The 21,423-nt window shown below is 37.0% G+C and overlaps 1 long non-coding RNA gene across 4 annotated transcripts in view; it reads left to right on the plus strand.

The window, feature by feature from the left end:
- LOC117980040 (uncharacterized) overlaps positions 1-21,423 on the plus strand; it is a 118,124-nt gene that overhangs the window by 22,059 nt on the left and 74,642 nt on the right. The window contains exon 3 of one of the 4 annotated variants that reach the window (XR_010112012.1): positions 12,428-12,494. The exons of the other annotated variants lie outside the window; for them this stretch is intronic. This is a non-coding gene — a long non-coding RNA (uncharacterized LOC117980040). The remainder of the gene's footprint in view (positions 1-12,427; positions 12,495-21,423) is intronic. 4 annotated transcript variants of the gene reach the window in all.

Below are 21,423 nucleotides of genomic sequence, written 5' to 3' on the forward strand. Positions count from 1 at the left end.
TGGGACACGTGCTAGAAAACAATTCTCTGCAATGATGTAATGACCCACTCTAAAAATATCTGTGGCAGCTTTCCAGCAAGCAGTTCTAAGGTAATAAACTAGTTAGAATTTATAATTGATGAATATTATTTTCAATTGTAGAAAAGCATTTTCCTAATGTAAGATGACACATATACCTCACCCTTACCCTGTCCTCCTTCCTCTTCAGTCTATAATGTGAGTCTGTTGTTTCCAAGTCTCCTGTCATTCAAGGAAAGGATAACTTTGGAATTTCTTTTGATTTTCTACTCACTCATTTAGATCATTAGCATCACCAGAGTTATGATACTTTCACTATCAAATAAGCCTTATCTATACTATAGCTTACAGTGATGAGTATGGAACTGGTATCAGTGAAAAGTACCTGTGTTTTGCTGATTGACTGCTTTGGTAAGAATTAGAATTTATTTCTAAGCTGAGGTTGGAAGATGTTAGATGCATATTAAACCAGAGGAGCCTGGGAAATAATCCAATTATTAACACTTATTGGCACTGCCATTAAAAAGCCAATGTCAAAAATCATCTTATTATAACAAAAAACACATAAGAAATTCTATTTCTATTTTCACAGTAGTGTTGTGATCCTTAATGAGTTGTTTATACAGTACAAAACTTTACTGAAGAAGAAAAATATATGTGTGAGAATGGACAGTAATGCATTGCTTAACAAAGACGGTGCACTCTGAGAAATTTGTCGTTAAGCAATTTCCTCATTCTGCAAACATCATCAAATGTACTTACACAAACCTAGATGGTGTAGCCTACTAAACACCTAGGTTATATGGTATGCCTACTGTCCATAGGCTACAAACCTTTAAAGCATGTTACTGTAATGAATACTTTAGGCACTTGCATCACAATGGTATTTTTGTATCTAAACATATCTAAACATAGACAAGTAAAATATGCTACAAAATATTTTAAAATGGTACACCTGTATAGGACAACTCCATTCTAATTTTATTTGTCTACTGTCTTACATGTGGTCCATATAAGTTATTATGTGGTGCATGACTGTATACATGTGCATACACATACACACACACACTTATACGTGATGTTTGTGAATTAGGAAGAAAACAGCACTAATTTTACCCTGTTGAAAGAATATGTTAAATGTATTTATCGATTTTAAAATAATTTAATAATTTACAAGCATTTGATTTTTCTTCTTCAAACCTTCACATTTCTCAAATGTGTTAATACTGAATCAAATTAATACAGACCGAGTCTAGCTCAATTTTGCTTTTTTGCTTTTTTTTTTTTTTTTTTTCTTTTTGGAGATGGATTCTCACTCTGTTGCCCAGGCTGCAGTGCCGTGGTGCCACAGCTCACTGCAGCCTCAACCTCATAGGTTCAAATGATCCTCCCAAGTAGCTAGGACTACAGGCGCACACCACTATGCCTAGCTAAGTTTTGTATTTTTTGTAGAGATGGGGTTTCGCCATGTTGCCTAGGGTGGTCTTGAACTCATGAGTTCAAGTAATCCTCCTGCCTTGGCCTCCCAAAGTGCTAGAATTACAGGTGTAAGCCACTACGCCCAGTCCCACTTTTGCATTTTGAACACCCTTAGAAATATTTACAATTCTTTAATAATCTTTGAGGCAAGTTTTGGATAGGTTTCCATTCTCCTGTTCCTGCCAATATACACTTAATCATAATCAAATCCCTGTCACATAAAAATCAAATTACATTAAAATTTTAAAGCCCGACTAACCCTATACTTCCCCCCAGATAACACCATCTCTGTCTTTGTCTTTACTTGCCTATAGGACAACTATAATTCCATACAAACAGATACTTAAATACTTACTTAATGGTTGCAGACTGAACTAGCTCTCAAACCTACAGCCACAGAAAGCTGCTCTGCCTCCCAAGTTCCACATTGCATGGAATGCTGCATTTCAGACCACTTGTTCACTCCTGATATCTGGGAGGTGGAGTTGACTTCTTCTTCCTTGTGAGCAATTAACTACCAAAATCTATATATCATCTTTTGTTTATTTCAGATACAGTTTATTATTTCTTTCCTGACTATCAAAGCTTAAGTCATCTGTTGCTCTCTAACTGGTTTCCCTGGCTCTAGGCTTGTCCCTTCTTCCTAACCTGAGTTTCCCATTTTCAACTCAACAGCCAGATGACCTTCTTGAAAGTAATTGTTAATGTTTACTTGTCATTTCTATATGTCTCATCATTGCCTTTGGGATGAAGTCTAAAATTCCATCCAAATCAACTTTTAATCCATTCTTTCTTCTCTTTGAGCTCTTATCTCCCTTGATGCCTGCCAATCTCCACTCTCAATCCATGCTCCAGTGATATTGGGATTTCAGATCCCTCAAAATTCATTCAGGTTTTATGACTGAAATATTTTTTCTCCTTCTCCATTTAATCTGAGTCACTTCTAACATTCAGTTAGATTTTAGTTGAAATAACATTTCCATCAATAATTTTTAATCCACACAATTACCTGCACACTCACTATATTTCTCTCTTAAAAGCATTTTCCGCAGTTCACCTTAATGATACATTTAGTTGTTCGTATTCCCCCAGTAGATGATTGTAAATTTAGTGAAGACATAAGTGATAATCTTTTATTTATTTACTAGTATATTTTATAAAAATGTACGAAGTAATAGCCAATATTTTAAAATGGACAAGTAATTAAATCAAAAGAAAGTGAAACAACATTGTGCTGGGATATATGTTTATGAAGAGAAGATGTATGTGTGCACATGAAGGCATAGATAAATTTTATACTTTCTTAGTAGACTAGTCACAAAAAAGTCGATATTCTCTTAATTTGCTCTCCAAAAACTAAAGGAAGAGAAAATCATAAAAATTGAAGCAACAAGTAGAATAGAATAATATGACTACACATTGCTGGTATTTCCAACGTGGCACATTCCATTGTACTATACGTGTTCTCAGGTAGAGCAATAGAGTGAAAAAAAAAGACCAAATCCACAATCCCACTCCTGTGACCATTAGTAGCATGTGTTTTTACAATGGGGAAAAATCTTTCATTTACCCTACTTTTTCCAGTGAAATCTGAAAACTATCTCATTGATCTGGTAGAAATGACTTTAAAGGTATAAAGGTTTATTTAAATAGCAAGTGTGTTCTGCACTTAAGTGATCCATCCTTGTGTGTTTTCATTCAGTAAGGCATATTTATTTACCATGAGAGTTCAGCAAATTTGAACCACATGCTCTGACAACAATTTGACTGGATCCAATAATTATGCATCTTTACTTCATTAAATACATAAAATACTGTTTGCAACCATTTTAGGGTCATAAAACAATTGTGAAGGCTCTTCTAATAGTGTGAAGATTGGAAAAGAATTTTACTTTAAAATATTGTGATAATTTTAGGCTTCTTTAAAAGATTTTTTTAAAGTTTCAAAATACATCCACACACACAAAACCCACAGGCACACATGCACATCCCCCAGACATACAGACACACATAAAAATATGTATATTATAATTTGTTTTCATGAGGTTGTATTTATGTATAGCAATGAAGATCAAACACTATGGAGAAGTACAATGGAAGATGACACATATTCAGCCATGAGAAATGGTTTATTAGTCGGAATTCAGTAATCAAAATAAAGCCACTAAGAGTACAGGAACAAAAGGGTTTATTGTATTAATAAAAGCTTACACAAATGTGGCAAAGTTAGGAAAAGTTTCAAAGTGGAGAGCCAGATTAGAGAAAGGTCATTAACCCTAATAGCTTCAAGCAATGATGTGAGTGGGTGTTTCATAGCTCACAGAAAAATCTCAGAAGTTATAAACATCCGGGAGCCTGGCACATCAGCTAAATGTGTTTTTATAGTGAGATCTGATAAGGCAGCCCCTTCTGAGGAAACTAGTCAAATATGAGATGGTAGGCTTGAGTTGCTATTGGATGGTGGAGTCTGTCATTGGGAAGATTAACTAGAAGCTCTAGCTCTCTGGGTGCATCTGCATTTGTCTTTCCCCTGTCTGTCCATGTATTAGGGTTCTCTAGAGGGACAGAATTAATGTGATACATGTATATATGAAAGGGAGTTTATTCAGGAGAATTGACTCACACGATCATACGGTGAAATCCCATGACAGGCCGTCTGTAAGTTGAGGACAAGGAAGCCCGTAGTAGTTCATTCCATGTCCCAAAACTTCAAAAGTAGGGAAGCTGACAGTGCAGCCTTCGCTCTGTGGCTGAAGGCCTGAGAGTCCCTGGAAAACTGCTGGTGTAAGTGTAAGAGATCAAAAACCATAGAACTTGGAGTCTGATGTTCAAGGGCAGGAAATATTCGGCATGGGAGAAAGATGAAGGCCAGAAGCCTCAGCAAGTCAGCTTCTTCCACCTTCTTCTGCCTGCTTTTTCTAGCCGCGCTGGCAGCTGATTGGATGGTGCCCACCTACATGGTGGGTGGGTCTTCCTGAGGGTAGATCTTCCTCTCCCAGTCCACTGACTCAAATGTTAATCTCTTCTGGCAACACCCAGAAACACCTAAATACACCCAGAAACAATACTTTGCATCCTTCAACCCAATCAAGTTGACACTTAACCACACAGTCTATCATGACCATCTAAGAGTAATGGCTTCCTGTTAATTTCCACCATTTAAACCATATATATATATATATATATATATATATATATATATATATATTCCTGTTTTCATCAACTCTAACCCAGAACCACATAGGGATGAGGATTTCAGATTAGAGTTTCCAGACCTAGTCTAGTTGTCATAAGTAATTCAGAACAAATGAATAAGCATCACTAAACCCCTTTCCTAGCCAATAATAATAATAATAATAAATTTTAAAAGTTAACTGTAAAAAGAAACAAAGCAGTTTTCATTCTTTATGGAACAGATTTAATTTTGGCATGTGAAGATTATTGTCATTAATATGGGTTATAAGAATTTTCTTAGGTTTATTTCAAATGCCAGTACCACTTGCATGAACTATAGAGAATTAACTCATTACCATTTTATTTACTTATTCACTAAATTATTTTCTTCTTTTTAGAAATATTTAGTAAGTATTCATGTATCAAACATGTACAGTGGATACAAGTGTGAACACAAAAGCAAAGTTCTGGACATGTGCAAATTATATTCCAGAGGGAAGAGAAAAATGATAAACTGAAATGTCTGTTAATTATAGTCATGTAAAAAAGAATAGAACTGGGTAAGTAATTTAAGAATGGAAGAGGCTAATGCATCAGTTATACAGAGTAATAAAAGAAAACCTCTCACATATGACATGTGATCAGAGAGCTGAAGAAAATGAGCATGTGAGCTCTAGTACCTGGCAAAATGAGTGCTTCAGGCAAAGTGAGCAGCAAGTGTTAAAACATTGGAGGCAGGAATGTGTGTATTGTTTCAAAGAAATAAAAGTGCTAGTGTGGCAGACTGCAATGAGAATGAGGGAAATCAGAATGTAATAAAGACTAAGTGGAACACCAGAGACAGATGTTGTAGGATTGGGAGGCCATGGTTTAGAGTATGCAATGTTTTAAATAGGGACCAAATGTTGTCAAGGTTTTTATACTAAAAGCATTAGTGCAGATACTAGATGGAGAATAGAAAGAGACTGGGCTTGCCAAGTATACCATGAAGGCTGTTAGGAACCATGAAAAGTGGCCCCGTTTCTGAATAGGACATGACAAAGTCTATTTGTTTCAGTCTTAGGACCCTGTTTCTCAGAGCTGGATGGATCAAAACATTTCCCATAAAAGCCTAGAATCAGGCATTGAAGGGTCAAAATTATTTTTTCAAGACTCAAAATCTAGCTTTGTTCAGAGACAACAAATAGTCTAAATAATAAGGCTTTTAAGCTCACTAGCCTATTGGATGACATTTGATTTACTTGCTGTATTTGTTTTTGGGACCTGAATGAAAGGATTAAAAATAACATTAAAATAGAATCTAGTTAAGATTTTTATGTCTGTGTTATTCACCAATAATAGCTTAATGAATATTTCTTCTATTTTAATTAGAATTTTCACTACGTAACTAGTTCCTGGACCTCATGAAACAATTTTCACTTTCCCACTGATACCAATTACCTGAGCTAAAATCTATCTTCTGCCTTGTGGTATTTCAAATATGGTGTAAATGATGAAAATGCAGGCAGCTGAAGTAATTGTCAATTCAATTGTAGTTACACTCGGCTGAATTGCACAAATTTATCATCAATTCTAGACCATAGCATTATTTAAATTTAATTTCTGCAGTTTTATGGTTTGCTGGTATGTTTAATTGCCCAGAAGTTGGCCAGTAGTACAAATTGAACAGCTGTGTTTTTTTGGTTCAGATCACTATATTAACAAAATTATGAGCTTATAAAATATATTGTCAGATTATAGTAATTTAAACTATTATGTGGTTTACATGATTATTTGAAAATTTATTACTTTGAACTTTAAAAAGCAATATATAGCAAGGTGCCCACTTAAGCTTAAAAGTAAGCAATGCCTCTTATATTCAGAAAGTGTTGCTGATGAGCTTCACATGGAAACTGAACAACCTGCTCCTGAATGACTGCTGGGTACATAACGAAATGAAGGCAGAAATAAAGATGTTCTTTGAAACCAACGAGAACAAAGACACAACATACCAGAATCTCTGGGACGCATTCAAAGCAGTGTGCAGAGGGAAATTTATAGCACTAAATGCCCACAAGAGAAAGCAGGAAAGATCCAAAATTGACACCCTAACATCACAATTAAAAGAACTAGAAAAGCAAGAGCAAACACATTCAAAAGCTAGCAGAAGGCAAGAAATAACTAAAATCAGAGCAGAACTGAAGGAAATAGAGACACAAAAAACCCTTCAAAAAATTAATGAATCCAGGAGCTGGTTTTTTGAAAGGATCAACAAAATTGATAGACCGCTAGCAAGACTAATAAAGAAAAAAAGAGAGAAGAATCAAATAGACGCAATAAAAAATGATAAAGGGGATATCACCACCGATCCCACAGAAATACAAACTACCATCAGAGAATACTACAAACACCTCTACGCAAATAAACTAGAAAATCTAGAAGAAATGGATACATTCCTCGACACATACACTCTCCCAAGACTAAACCAGGAAGAAGTTGAATCTCTGAATAGACCAATAACAGGAGCTGAAATTGTGGCAATAATCAATAGTTTACCAACCAAAAAGAGTCCAGGACCAGATGGATTCACAGCCGAATTCTACCAGAGGTACAAGGAGGAACTGGTACCATTACTTCTGAAACTATTCCAATCAATAGAAAAAGAGGGAATCCTCCCTAACTCATTTTATGAGGCCAGCATCATTCTGATACCAAAGCCTGGCAGAGACACAACCAAAAAAGAGAATTTTAGACCAATATCCTTGATGAACATTGATGCAAAAATCCTCAATAAAATACTGGCAAACCGAATCCAGCAGCACATCAAAAAGCTTATCCACCATGATCAAGTGGGCTTCATCCCTGGGATGCAAGGCTGGTTCAACATACACAAATCAATAAATGTAATCCAGCATATAAACAGAGCCAAAGACAAAAACCACATGATTATCTCAATAGATGCAGAAAAAGCCTTTGACAAAATTCAACAACCCTTCATGCTAAAAACTCTCAATAAATTAGGTATTGATGGGACATATTTCAAAATAATAAGAGCTATCTATGACAAACCCACAGCCAATATCATACTGAATGGGCAAAAACTGGAAGCATTCCCTTTGAAAACTGGCACAAGACAGGGATGCCCTGTCTCACCACTCCTATTCAACATAGTGTTGGAAGTTCTGGCCAGGGCAATTAGGCAGGAGAAGGAAATAAAGGGTATTCAATTAGGAAAAGAGGAAGTCAAATTGTCCCTGTTTGCAGATGACATGATTGTATATCTAGAAAACCCCGTTGTCTCAGCCCAAAATCTCCTTAAGCTGATAAGCAACTTCAGCAATGTCTCAGGATACAAAATCAATGGACAAAAATCACAAGCATTCTTATACACCAACAACAGACAAACAGAGAGCCAAATCATGAGTGAACTCCCATTCACAATTGCTTCAAAGAGAATAAAATACCTCGGAATCCAACTTACAAGGGATGTGAAGGACCTCTTCAAGGAGAACTACAAACCACTGCTCAAGGAAATAAAAGAGGATACAAACAAATGGAAGAATATTCCATGCTCATGGGTAGGAAGAATCAATATCGTGAAAATGGCCATACTGCCCAAGGTAATTTACAGATTCAATGCCATCCCCATCAAGCTACCAATGACTTTCTTCACAGAATTGGAAAAAACTACTTTAAAGTTCATATGGAACCAAAAAAGAGCCCACATCACCAAGTCAATCCTAAGCCAAAAGAACAAAGCTGGAGGCATCACACTACCTGACTTCAAACTATACTGCAAGGTTACAGTAACCAAAACAGCATGGTACTGGTACAAAAACAGACATATAGATCAATGGAACAGAACAGAGCCCTCAGAAATAATGCCACATATCTACAACTATCTGATTTTTGACAAACCTGAGAAAAACAAGCAATGGGGAAAGGATTCCCTATTTAATAAATGGTGCTGGGAAAACTGGCTAGCCATATGGAGAAAGCTGAAACTGGATCCCTTCCTTACACCTTATACAAAAATCAATTCAAGATGGATTAAAGACTTAATTAAACCTTAGACCTAAAACCATAAAAACCCTAGAAGAAAACCTAGGCATTACCATTCAGGACATAGGCGTGGGCAAGGACTTCATGTCCAAAACACCAAAAGCAATGGCAACAAAAGCCAAAATTGACAAATGGGATCTAATTAAACTAAAGAGCTTCTGCACAGCAAAAGAAACTACCATCAGAGTGAATAGGCAACCTACAACATGGGAGAAAATTTTCGCAACCTACTCATCTGACAAAGGGCTAATATCCAGAATCTACAGTGAACTCAAACAAATTTACAAGAAAAAAACAAACAACCCCATCAAAAAGTGGGTGAAGGACATGAACAGGCACTTCTCAAAAGAAGACATTTACACAGCCAAAAAACACATGAAAAAATGCTCATCATCACTGGCCATCAGAGAAATGCAAATCAAAACCACTATGAGATATCATCTCACACCAGTTAGAATGGCAATCATTCAAAAGTCAGGAAACAACAGGTGCTGGAGAGGATGTGGAGAAATAGGAACACTTTTACACTGTTGGTGGAACTGTAAACTAGTTCAACCATTGTGGAAGTCAGTGTGGCGATTCCTCAGGGATCTAGAACTAGAAATACCATTTGACCCAGCCATCCCATTACTGGGTATATACCCAAATGACTATAAATCATGCTGCTATAAAGACACATGCACACGTATGTTTATTGCGGCATTATTCACAATAGCAAAGACTTGGAACCAACCCAAATGTCCAACAATGATAGACTGGATTAAGAAAATGTGGCACATATACACCATGGAATACTATGCAGCCATAAAAAATGATGAGTTCATATCCTTTGTAGGGACATGGATGAAATTGGAAACCATCATTCTCAGTAAACTATCGCAAGAACAAAAAACCAAACACCGCATATTCTCACTCATAGGTGGGAATTGAACAATGAGATCACATGGACACAGGAAGGGGAATATCATACTCTGGGGACTGTGGTGGGGAGGGGGGAGGGGGGAGGGATAGCATTGGGAGATATACCTAATGCTAGATGACGAGTTAGTGGGTGCAGCGCACCAGCATGGCACATGTATACATATGTAACTAACCTGCACAATGTGCACATGTACCCTAAAACTTAAAGTATAATAAAAAAAAAAAAAAAAAAACAGTCCCACAGGTGATGAAACAATAAAAAAAAAAAAAAGTAGACATAGAATTCACTAACCACCTACCTCTTTAAGGTTGAAACAGCAGCAGAGTAATCCATCAAGCTCCAAATCCTACTATCATTTATCTGAAAAGTAAAATGGTAGATACAAAATATAAGTAAAGTAAAAATTGGCATATAGGGATAATATCATATCTAATCATTGCTGCATATCTTAATGTGCTTATTTTTTTAAGGTTACAAAATGTACCCTGTACAATAAATTATCCATAAAACTATACTGAAGCAATTTTTTTTTTTTAGTCAGAGTCTCGCTCTGTCGCCCAGGCTGGAGTGCAGTGGCGCGATCTCTGCTCACTGCAAGCTCCACCTCTCGGGTTCACGCCATTCTCCTGCCTCAGCCTCCCGAGTAGCTGGGACTACAGGCGCCCGCCACTACGCCCGGCTAATTTTTTGTATTTTTAGTAGAGACAGGGTTTCGCCATGTTAGCCAGGATGGTCTCGATCTCCTGACCTCGTGATCCGCCCGCCTCGGCCTCCCAAAGTGCTGGGATTACAGGCGTGAGCCGCCGCACCCGGCCTACTGAAGGAAATTTTTAAGCTTTCCTTTGCATATACCAATTCAAAAAGCTCTCATTAAACTCCCAAACATACTCCATCCCCAAAGCTCTTGCAAACACATACATACAACACAAACAAGGCAAAGAAAATACAAAGTATATACCATTTCCCATTTTCTTAAAAATCTAAATCAAAGTCAACACCTGATATAAATGACTGTGAAAGAAATTTAACTAAGCTCGTGTATTTAAAATGTCTTCAGGCTGGGCACATTGGCTCATGCCTGTAACCCCAACATGCTGGGAGGTTAAACTGAGAGAATCGATTGAGTCTGGGAGTTTGAAACCAGCCTGGGCAACAGGGTGAGACCCAATCTCTATAAAAAATAATATAATTAGCTAGGCATGGTGGTGTACAGCTGTGGTCCTACCTACTTGGGAGCTGAGGTGGGAGGAACCCTTGAGCCCAGGACTTCTAGGTTACAATGATCTATAATTGTGCCACTGCACTTCAATCTGAATGACAGTGTGAGAACCTATCTGTTAAACAAAAAAGGCTTTGAATTTAGTTAATATTTCAGAAATAGAATAAGGATTTCTCACTCTCTCTCTGTCTCTCTCTCTCTCACACACACACACACACAATTTGTATTTGTACTAACCATGAAATTGTGCTTTAGTTATTTTCTAATTTTTAAAAATTCTGTTTGCCCCCAAAAAAATAAGTGAAATCAAAGGGAAATTACTATGTAGGAATAAGTCTACTTTCAACACAGGTCACAGCAAAGACTTAATTGTCTTAATATGTAAAGACAATGGTCGTACATATTTTTAGAGTACATGTGGTATTTTGATACCTATATACAATGTGCAATAATTAAATCAGGATAATTGGGATATTCGTCACCTCAAACATTTATCTTTTCTTTATGTTGATAACATTTCAATTTTTATTTTCTAGCTATTTTGAAACATATAAGAAGCACTAGGAGTAAGCAGCATTCGTGGTGATATTCTTTTCTTCCTCTGACCCCACACTCAGTCTCTAGTTTAGCATGATAGTCTCTTAATTCTGCTTCCAGTTTTCCTGTGTTGGTATATTATCCACATCTCCAGCAGAGGAATTTAATAGATTTTTTTAAAAATCAGGCAAATACACACTACTGAACCAGTCAATTCATTATTTCCAATAGTCTCAGTATATGCCAGACATCAATATTGGAGAACAACACTTTTTTCACCCTCCTGGTAAGGGCCTACTCCGAACCTCGATGTATCCTAACATACTCCTCCACATAGATTGAAAGTGGAAAGAGGCTTACATCATTAGAAAGTCTAGATGAAAACTCTTGGAGTAAGTGAATCTCCCCCATCCTGTCTCTCCTTTTCTTGAGAGAAGTTGCTCAGAGAGCAGCATAGTCAGATCTACTCGTTGGAAGAGGAACTCCGTGAGAGCAAGCACCAACCCATTTGGCAGTGGCTTGTGTGTAATTAGCTTCATTCTGGGCTTCAGTGTGGGAACACGGTCTCCCTGCAGTTTATATCCATGCATATTACAATATCATCATTTCCAATAGTTTTTGCTGGACCTCTTGCTCTTTTTTATCAATTGATTCAGAGGAAATTTGACTGGGTTCCCCCAAAGAATCAAATGCATAGAATTTCATCTCAAATGCAGACAGGCATTGTTTTAAAATCTAAAGATAGTTCTCCTTATAATATACAGCAGGGGTCCCCAACCCCCAGGCTATCGGTCCATGGCCTGTTAGGAACTGGGTTGCGCATCAGGAGGTGAGTGGAGGGTGAGCGAGGAAGCTTCCGTATTTACAGCTGCTCCTCATTGCTTGCATTACACCTGAGCTCCACCTCGAGTCAGATCAGCTATAGCATTAGATTCTCATAGGAGAGTGAACTCTGTTGTGATTTGTGCACACAAGGGCTCTAAGTTGCATGCTCCTTATGAGAACTGAAAGCCTGATAATCTGTCACTGTCTCCCAGCACCCCAAGATGAGACCATCTAGTTGCAGGAAAGCAAGCTCAGGGATCCCACAGATTCTGCACTATGGTGAGTTGTATAATTATTTTATTATATATTACAATGTAATGATAATAGAAATAAAGTGCACAATAAATGTAATCTGCTTGAATCACCCCAAATCACCCCCCCACTGCCCCCCACTGCCCCCACCCAGTCCCTGGAAAAATTGTCTTCCATGAATCCTGTCCTTGGTGCCAAAAAGGTTGAGGACCACTGATGTACAGTATTGTTGCAATTGGTCTTTTGTCCTAAATTTTCATCCTTGCTTATTTCTCATATATATTACAATAAAAGTGTCTATAGGAACTATTTTACCTGCTAAATTTTAATACCATCTTCCAGCCAATAAAATATATTTCTCATGGGTATAAAATTTTCATGAGCTTTTACTCTCTTTAATTCTTTTAAAGTTTTTTTTCAATTTGTCAAAACAGACTATTAGTGTTAACCAAGTTAAATTAAATTTAAATTAATCCAGACAGCTTAACACATGAATATATTCATATGCAAAACATATCATTGTCAAATCAAATAGAGAAGCTAATATCAGAAGTTTTTAGAGAAAGGTAATCACATCAAGTGCAATTTAACCTAATTGAGGCTGATTTTTAAGTGACTTTTATTTCAAAGGTAGATTTAATCTTCTAATGACAGCTTTTTTCTATCTTAAGTTCAGATCCCTTTGAATCTTTTTCCTTTTCCTTTTTTTTCCCCTTTCATCTTGTTATTTTAATCCATGGGGTGAATAAATTTCTGTCTAACAAAATTTCATTATCTCCTGCTTTGATTAAGGATCATTACAATTTGTAGATTTTTTTTTATCTCTTTAAAAGAATTTTACCCTCTATTGGTTTAATAAAATGCCAATATATGTTACAGGAGGAAAACTATAGTAAGGCAATTAGAACATGTTCTACTGTAGAGAAGAAATAATGTTAGTTTACTTATTTTTAAATCATGTATGAGAAATTTCTAAGGGGAGAGAGTGCTCAGAATCTTTTAATAATTCTTGAAGATTCAATAGCAGACATTTTGATTACATTTAACAAGTATTTTATTTAACAATTTTTATTGAATGGCTGAGTGTGCACCATTGAGGATATGTCCCACAGGGCACCTGTTCTGATGTTAACACACTAAAAAATAAAATAAAATAAAATAAAATAAATTACAGTTAAGTGCTGCTGTAACTATTGGGACAGTAGTCCGTACTACTTGAAGTGAATATGAAATATGTATTTAAAGAATCAGTGAATGAACTTTTGAGAAATTTATGTCTAAGGCAGTTTCTTTAATATTAATAGGATTTATGTTGATAATATGTGAGGGTGTTGGGCCCAAAGAAATATTAATTGGTTATATCATAGTTCCTTCCATGATAATAATACTTCATTTTTATTAGCCATCATAGTTTTATTTTCTGTAACTTTCTTATTCATATATTCTACTCAATTTCTTTTTATTTCTCTTGCCTATTCCAAATTGTTTTGCTAATGTTGTTAATGTACACATATTTTATATTGGTGAAAAGTGAGAGTCTGGACTTTCAGAGCCACTACCTGCATCTGAATCTCAGCTCTGCCCCATGCAATCACTGTGACCTTGGACAAATTCCTTAACATCTCCATGCTTACGTTTCATCTGTAATATAGGATAAATAATGACATCAATTACACAGGAGAGATATAATGATAAAATGAATTGCTAGATGTAGAGTACATAAAACAAGCTTGCATATAGTAAGCTCTTTATAAGTGCTATTATACCATTATATATTAGATATTAATTTTAGCATAAATCTATCATTAACAGCTGTCCAAAAACTATCAAGGATCGTTTGTATATTTCAGTAACTCCCTAATTGTGAATCTCATTTTCCCAAATTGAAAATATTTTCTAGTGGAAAATATTTTGAGAAATGTTGAGAAAATATTCCCAACTACCTTTTCCACTAGCTTACAGAGATCTTATTTAGGTTCTGCCAATTTCGTGCACCTGCATGAAACTCTGACTCATAGGTAAGCCATGTCAGAAAACCAGCAGGAATAGGGAACCCAAATTGTTGGCGCATGCAGGAGCCAAGCAGTGAATGTATGAGGTTAGCAATGATGGTGTTTCTTTCCTAATTGTGACTGAAGCAGTGGGATCCACAGTATTAGTTGCTTAACCACCTAGTTCTGTGATGTTGTCTGAGAGTTGTTCCTGGAAGCTTATTAATATCTTAATAAATCCTTCCTGTTTAAACTTGTGAGCGTGTGACGGGCGCGATGGCTCACGCCTGCAATCTAGCACTTTGGGAGGCCGAGGAGGGCGGATCACTTGAGGTCGGGAGTTAGAGACCAGTCTGGCCAACATGACAAAACCCCGTCTCTACTAGAAATACAAAAATTAGCTGGGCGTGGTGGCTCACTCCTTTAATCCAAGCTACTCAGGAGACTGAGGTAGAAGAATCTATTGAACCCGGGAGGCGGAGTTTGCAGTGAGCCAAGATCCTGCCACTGCACTCCAGCCTGGGCGACAGAATGAGACTCTGTCTCAAAATAAATGAATAAAAACTTGTGAGAGTGGAGTCTATTGACTTATAGTGGGAAGAATGACCACTATAGTAATTTACTTCAGCAGTGGTTTCAGGCATCTAGCACTTTAAGAAAAAAAAAAAAAAAAAAGGTTGAAGGTCAGGGGAGTACTTGAAATTGGTCAATTTATCTGATGGAATTTGAAGTCAGTAAAGAATTCATTAGCATTAGAAAAGGATGTTGGCATTCCGTGGCACAGACTGAAGAAACATTGACATCTCTGTGGTCACTTGGAATGAAGTGCAAATTAAAATCAATTTTGACGGAGTTGGTGATTACTATTTACACCATTTTAATAGGTATCAAAAATGCTGGGGGTTTGGGGGAGAATGAGTAGGCTATTCTAGCTGTGTAGGAGAGTTTAAAAATAATTTAACAGTCCAAAGTTTTAAGTTATTACCTCAGCCATTATCAGATAGCCAAAGGTTTTTATGATATTATTAGAATTATTTTTCTATTATTTAGCAACAGGACTGTTTAGCAACATGGAACCTGACGTTGCCATTATTGTATTGCAACATAGGCAGAATCTGCAGCTGTTTTAGATCTCTTTTATCATGTGCTTATTCATTCTGTGGATATTTATAGCCAACTACTTGAAAGCCACTAGTACAAATATTATGCTATAGAAATAAAAAAATAGATAAATCCTCTGTTTTCAAAGATATTGCATTCTATAGGCGGGGGGTAGGGATAAATCGAAAATTAACATCTCTGCTGATAGGAAAAGAAAACTGAAGCGAGGCTAAATAAACTGGATAATGATGGGGTAATGTTTTACTGAAGATGTCTGGAGAATGCCCACACCTCCCTCCGAAAGCACACACCAAGTTGGGATTACATGAGTAAGGGACTTATTGGGGGAAATACCTGTGAAGGATAAAGAGGCAGAGTCCGAGAAGGTGGAGAGAGCTTTGAGACCACCTATGAAGGAGAGGGCCAAGTTAGAAAATTGAATAGGTAGAATCTTACACTGCAATGCAATTCTTTAAAATTTTCATACAGGCAGACAGGAAGTCCCTGAGCCAAAGTCACCTGTTTAAGGAGTTTTTTTCTTCTTCAGGAGTGGACCAGCCTTTCAACCCCCACCATCATCAGTCATTGCCTCAGAGCAGTCCACAGGAAACATAACCTTGACCCAAAGAAGGTAATGGAACCAGTAGGGATCATCAATTACACTTCCCAGCGCAGAAAATCTGAGCAGAACATTTTCATGTCCCTTTGATAAGATGGAGCAGAAAGCTGAAGGGAGTTAGGGATGAAGCCACACAGCAAATTGAGGGAAGAACATTCTACATAGAGGAAACTGTGAGCACAATGTTGCTGAGAAGGAAATATGTCTGGCATATTATGTGTATCTATAGCCTAGTGAGCAGAAGGTAAGGCATAAAAAAATAAGCTGGAGGGATAGCAGGATCAGTATTATGTAGGTGAAATAAAAGGGGGAATGACTGTAAAGAATTTGATTTTTAATGAAGATGGAAAAACTTTGTAGATCATTAAGAGTAAGAATGATGTTTGAAATTATCTGAATTATGTTTGGTCATTCTTGCTGTCATGTAAAACACAGTCTATATAGAGACATGGTTTTAAAAAAAATAGATAGGATTATATTGCAATATTCCAAGGGTGAGATAATTATGTTTGTTTGTTTTTGATGAGGGTGTCTGCCATAAAGACAATGAGAAATGGTCAGATTCTGCATATATTTTTACCGCAGATCTGACAGGGGATGCTAGAGAAAAAAAAGAGTGAAGGATGCATTCAAATTCAGGGATTGAGTAGGAGGGTGTCAGATGAAAAATTTCAGTGAGGGCTTTGGGAGGATTCAGGTAATTCCAAGTTCCCTGAGCTCTCATATCTTACTAAGTCACTCCATGAAATAGAAATAGCCTCTCCTTATTGTCTGGTGAGTCTTAATTATATATTCCTGTTCCTGGCTTGATTATAGAATCTGCAATAGTCTCACCTATGAAATTTGCAAAGACAAGATAGATACCTTGTACAACAAAATTAGATTTATATGGGAGGGAATTCAAGGAAGCGTGAATGATGGAGCAGGTAGAGTGAGCTAGGGAGAGAAGCAAAGATTATTTTAAAAGACAGATCACTGAGGTCACTGCTGTGAACAATGTGGATGTGGTTCCACCAGATTTTAAGACATGTACAGAATGCCTCCCAGAACTGCCCATTTCAATGGTAGGGGGCTAGACAATTTATGCGCAAGCTTCCATTATTTATTGTTTGAGTAAGGAAGAATAAAAATAGTAGAAGTTGAAGTGAGAGAGGTAAAAAGAAGAGGAAAGATGACAAAGAGCCTCCTAGGTCACTGTAAGGACTTTAATCTTTATTCTATGTAAAATTTAAAAAACACAGAATTTTAATTAGAAGAGTAATATTTTTAAAAAGGATGATTCTAGCTGCTCTATCATTGTAGTGGTTCAAGGAGAACATTTTTTCACGTATTTTTATTTCTCAGATTTCTACCAACCATTGTATGTGTTTGTGAATTACTGCCTTTTAATGTTCAAAAAAATAAGTAATGAATGACTATAATTTCAAAGCATATTCATTTTCTTTACTAAAAAAAGTGTACTGTATATCATTTTTGTAAATTTTTAAAACTATAAAACAATGTTTTGTATTTGTAAAAGCTTAAATATGTAATGTGGGTGGAAGTAATTCAAAGCAAATTCTTGATAGTGGTTACTTCTTGGTAGAGAAGAAAAAAGGATTCTTGCGTTAGATTAATTTGTCGTGTTTTGTTTCTTTTGCAGAAAAAATTTTGGAAGAAAACATAGCCAAATGTTGGCAATTTGAAACACAGGGTAGTGCTGAATTAGTTAGCTTTCGCTGATTAACAAACCACTCCAAAACATCTTTGCTCAAAACATACCATTTTTAAGGTCTTGATATTGTAGATGAAAATATGGGCTCAGTTTGATTGGTTCCACTGTTAAGGTTCTCCTGAGGTTACTCGTGCCTGCAGTCCACTAGTTCACTGCCAGGTTTTCATGAGGCTGATTACTGTGGGAAGGCCACATCTTGGGCAATCTTTTCTTGCAGGAGCCTAGACCAGGTTGTTCACAAAGTGGAAGGAGGACTTCAAAAGCCACAAGGTGTAAATCTCCATACACAAGCACTTTTTAAGCCCCTGCTTACATAGGACTACCTAACTTTGGCCAAAGCAAGTCATATGGCTAATCCAGGTTCAAGAGGTGGATAAATAGATTCGATCTGTTAATGAAAGGACTTCAAGTATTGAGATCCTAATACTCCTGGTCACAATTGTTCACATTTCTCCTCCAAAAAAATATGTGCTTACTTCCACCTCAGAACCCTCAAAAATCTTTCTGAATTACACTATCAAACTTGAAGTGTAGGATCCCATGGTCTATATCAATCTGTGTGCAGATGATGTTTCTCTGGTGACTCCTATGAGTAAGGCAAGTTATCTGTATTTATCCCCCTACAAACACACACTCCTAACATACAGTGGTGAGAGAGGAACAACATAACTGCAGAGGAAGTAAGTGAGAGACACAAAGCAGTCATTGGTTCATTTCTATAATGAAATTCTCCTAGACAAATGCTGCCAGGATCTCTTCCCTGGGAATAAGGTCTAGTTATCTTCCTGGAAGTGGTTTCCAGCTCACTATTCTCTACTGTATAATTACAGTGACTCCCTCATCCATCCTCTTGTCTTCTCAGATCTTAACTTTATCCTCTAGACTCCAGGCTCCTCCTCTGAGATGTTCTCACTTTTCTGCAACAAAAGCTGAGTCTATTTCTCAATCTGTTTGCTGTCCATAGAAAATGGAAGGTTCAGAGGCTTTTATTCAATTTTCTCAGTCTCTTTATTGCAAGCTGGGTCCCATTTACTTATATAACTCTTTTAAAAAGTTTTTGTGGGCTTTCTATGTATCAGATAATAGACCACTTCATTTGATAAAAAGCCACATTCTTTGTTTTCCAGACCAGCTTTCTATATTTTGGACAAGTAAGGCCACTTAAATCCTTTAGAGGTCTTAACAAAGGGTCTTAAGACTACACCCTTGGTTTGATCTGATGCCATAACCTCAATTTTATAATCATGAACCTAATGCTAAGTTTTTTTGGCAGTGCTTTCGGTTTCATTTTCTAACTTTTATATATTTTAAGAATTTTATCTTCACTGAAGCAAAATGGTTTCATTTTCTAGCTCATCAAATTCCCTTAGCATTTTCTTGTATGTTAAATACTCTATTTCTCCTTCATTTATGAAGTTTACTTTGGAAAGATATAAAAATTTTGGCTGGCATTTTTCTTTTCTTTAAGAAGCCTGAAAATAGGTCTTTAATATATTCTGGCTCATAAGGTTTCTGCTGAGAAGTCTGCTGTTAGTCTGATGGAATTTCCTTTATAGGTGACTTGACTCCTCTCTTTCTGATTTTAAGATTTTTTTTGTTCTGGCTGTAGTGACTCACATCTGTAATCCCAATACTTTTGGAGGTTGAAGCAGGAGTATCGCTTGAGCTCAGGAGTTCAAGACCAGCCTGGGCAACATAGTGAAATTGCATCTCTGTAATTAAAAAAAAAATAGCCAGGTTCAAGCAATCTTTTCTTTAGCATCCTGACTAGCTTGGACTACAGGAATTCCACTGGGCCCAGCTAATTTTTAAAATATTTTTGTAGAGATGAGATCTCAATATCTTGCCCAGGCTAGTTTCAAAATCCTAGACTCAAACAATCCTTCTGCCTTGGCCTCCCAAAGTGCTACAATTACAGGCATGAGCCACCATGCCCAACTTAGTCTCTATTTAAAGTTTTCAACTGTATTTTCAAATTCCTTCAGTATTTTTTTTATTTCTAGACATTCTATTTGATTTTTTAAAATACACAAACATACACACACACATATACATATGTGTGTGTGTATAAAATCTGTCTCATCTTTCATATCCTGAATTGTTTTTCTGATTTCTATGTGTTGGTTTTTAACTTTCTCTTGGATCTCTACTAGCCTCCTTACAATTCATATTTTTAATTATTTATCTCTCATTTCAGAGTTTTCATTTTGGTTAGCATGCGTTGCTATTCTATAGCAACAGTGTCATCCTTTAGGGTTGCTGAAACACTCTGTCTTATTGTACAACTGGAGTTCTTACTCTGAGTCCTTCTCATCTGGAGATGCTGTCACTTCTTATTTTTGAATTTGTTTTTATTTGGATGAGATTTTAAATTTTTCTATTATTTTCTCCCTTGAGGGTGTGACTGTAATGTACGTTATTTATGATAGTTTGTCTTTGTTTGTGGGTGTTTTCAGAAGGTCAATGCTCTGTATGAGTTCCTTGGTTTTAGGTAACTTTTGAATGGGGCTTCTCGAATGCTGATTGTTGTGGCAATATATTGGGCATGTGACCTGAGTCACTATCTTCTGCCAGAGATGGAAGGGTGGAGGTCTCAGGAAGCTTATCTGGCAGTAGGGTGTTTTGTTTGGTTTTGCAGTCTAGTAGGAAGCACTTAGAAGTAAGAGTAAAATCATCCCCAGATACCCTGATGATGAGCAGAAGCATGGCCCTGACAGTGTACCTTGGAGAGCTTGTGGTGGAATGCAGTAAGGTCTCCATGGCAGTGAGTGGGGAAAGGGCTGCACCAGCTCCTCATCCTGAGTGAGCAGGAATGCAATCTGCTTTCTTATTGTGTCCAGAATTGTTTCCTTCCGGTGGGTTCTTGGTCTCGCTGACTTCAACAATGAAGCCGCAGACCCTGGCGGTGAGTGTTATACCTCCTTTCAGTATTGCGGGGCATCTGGCCTTCAGTTTAGTTAAACACTGTCCCTATCTGCAGGTTGCAAAGAAACTGAGGTCCTCAGAAAATGCCCATCCCATGGCGACCACCAATGTGACTTCAGGGCATAACCTCTTCCTTCAGCCCAAAACAAACATCTCTATGGCTTGTCCACACTCCCCTGCATGAACATGGCTGTCCTGTACAGGGAGTGGAGATTAACCCCACCCTTCGTGCAAGCCCGTAGCCCAGGGATTTGTAGAATTTAAGATTATTATTACTATATTTCTAGTGGCTTAAAGAACTACAGTAGTGAACTTTTTTTTTCTAATGTCTTCCCTCTTTTTCCTTCAGCATATACCTTGGTTACCATCTAGTTTAAAGTCCTCCTCCTACAAAACTTCTGCCAACTAGGGAAGAAATTTTGAAAAGCTTTTAAAGAATTAAAGTTGGTTTTATTCAGAAGACTTACTGAGGACTACAGACCAAGTCCTATAGCCCAGGAGCATTTCTATAAGACTACTCCAGCACAGTATTTCAGCCCACTCTTCATATACAGGTGGTGGGGGCTCAGCATGTGTAAAATCACATCACACTTGCTCAGAAGTTAC

This window comes from Pan paniscus, chromosome 3 (assembly GCF_029289425.2).
Source record: "Pan paniscus chromosome 3, NHGRI_mPanPan1-v2.0_pri, whole genome shotgun sequence".
Classification (NCBI taxonomy): domain Eukaryota; kingdom Metazoa; phylum Chordata; class Mammalia; order Primates; family Hominidae; genus Pan; species Pan paniscus.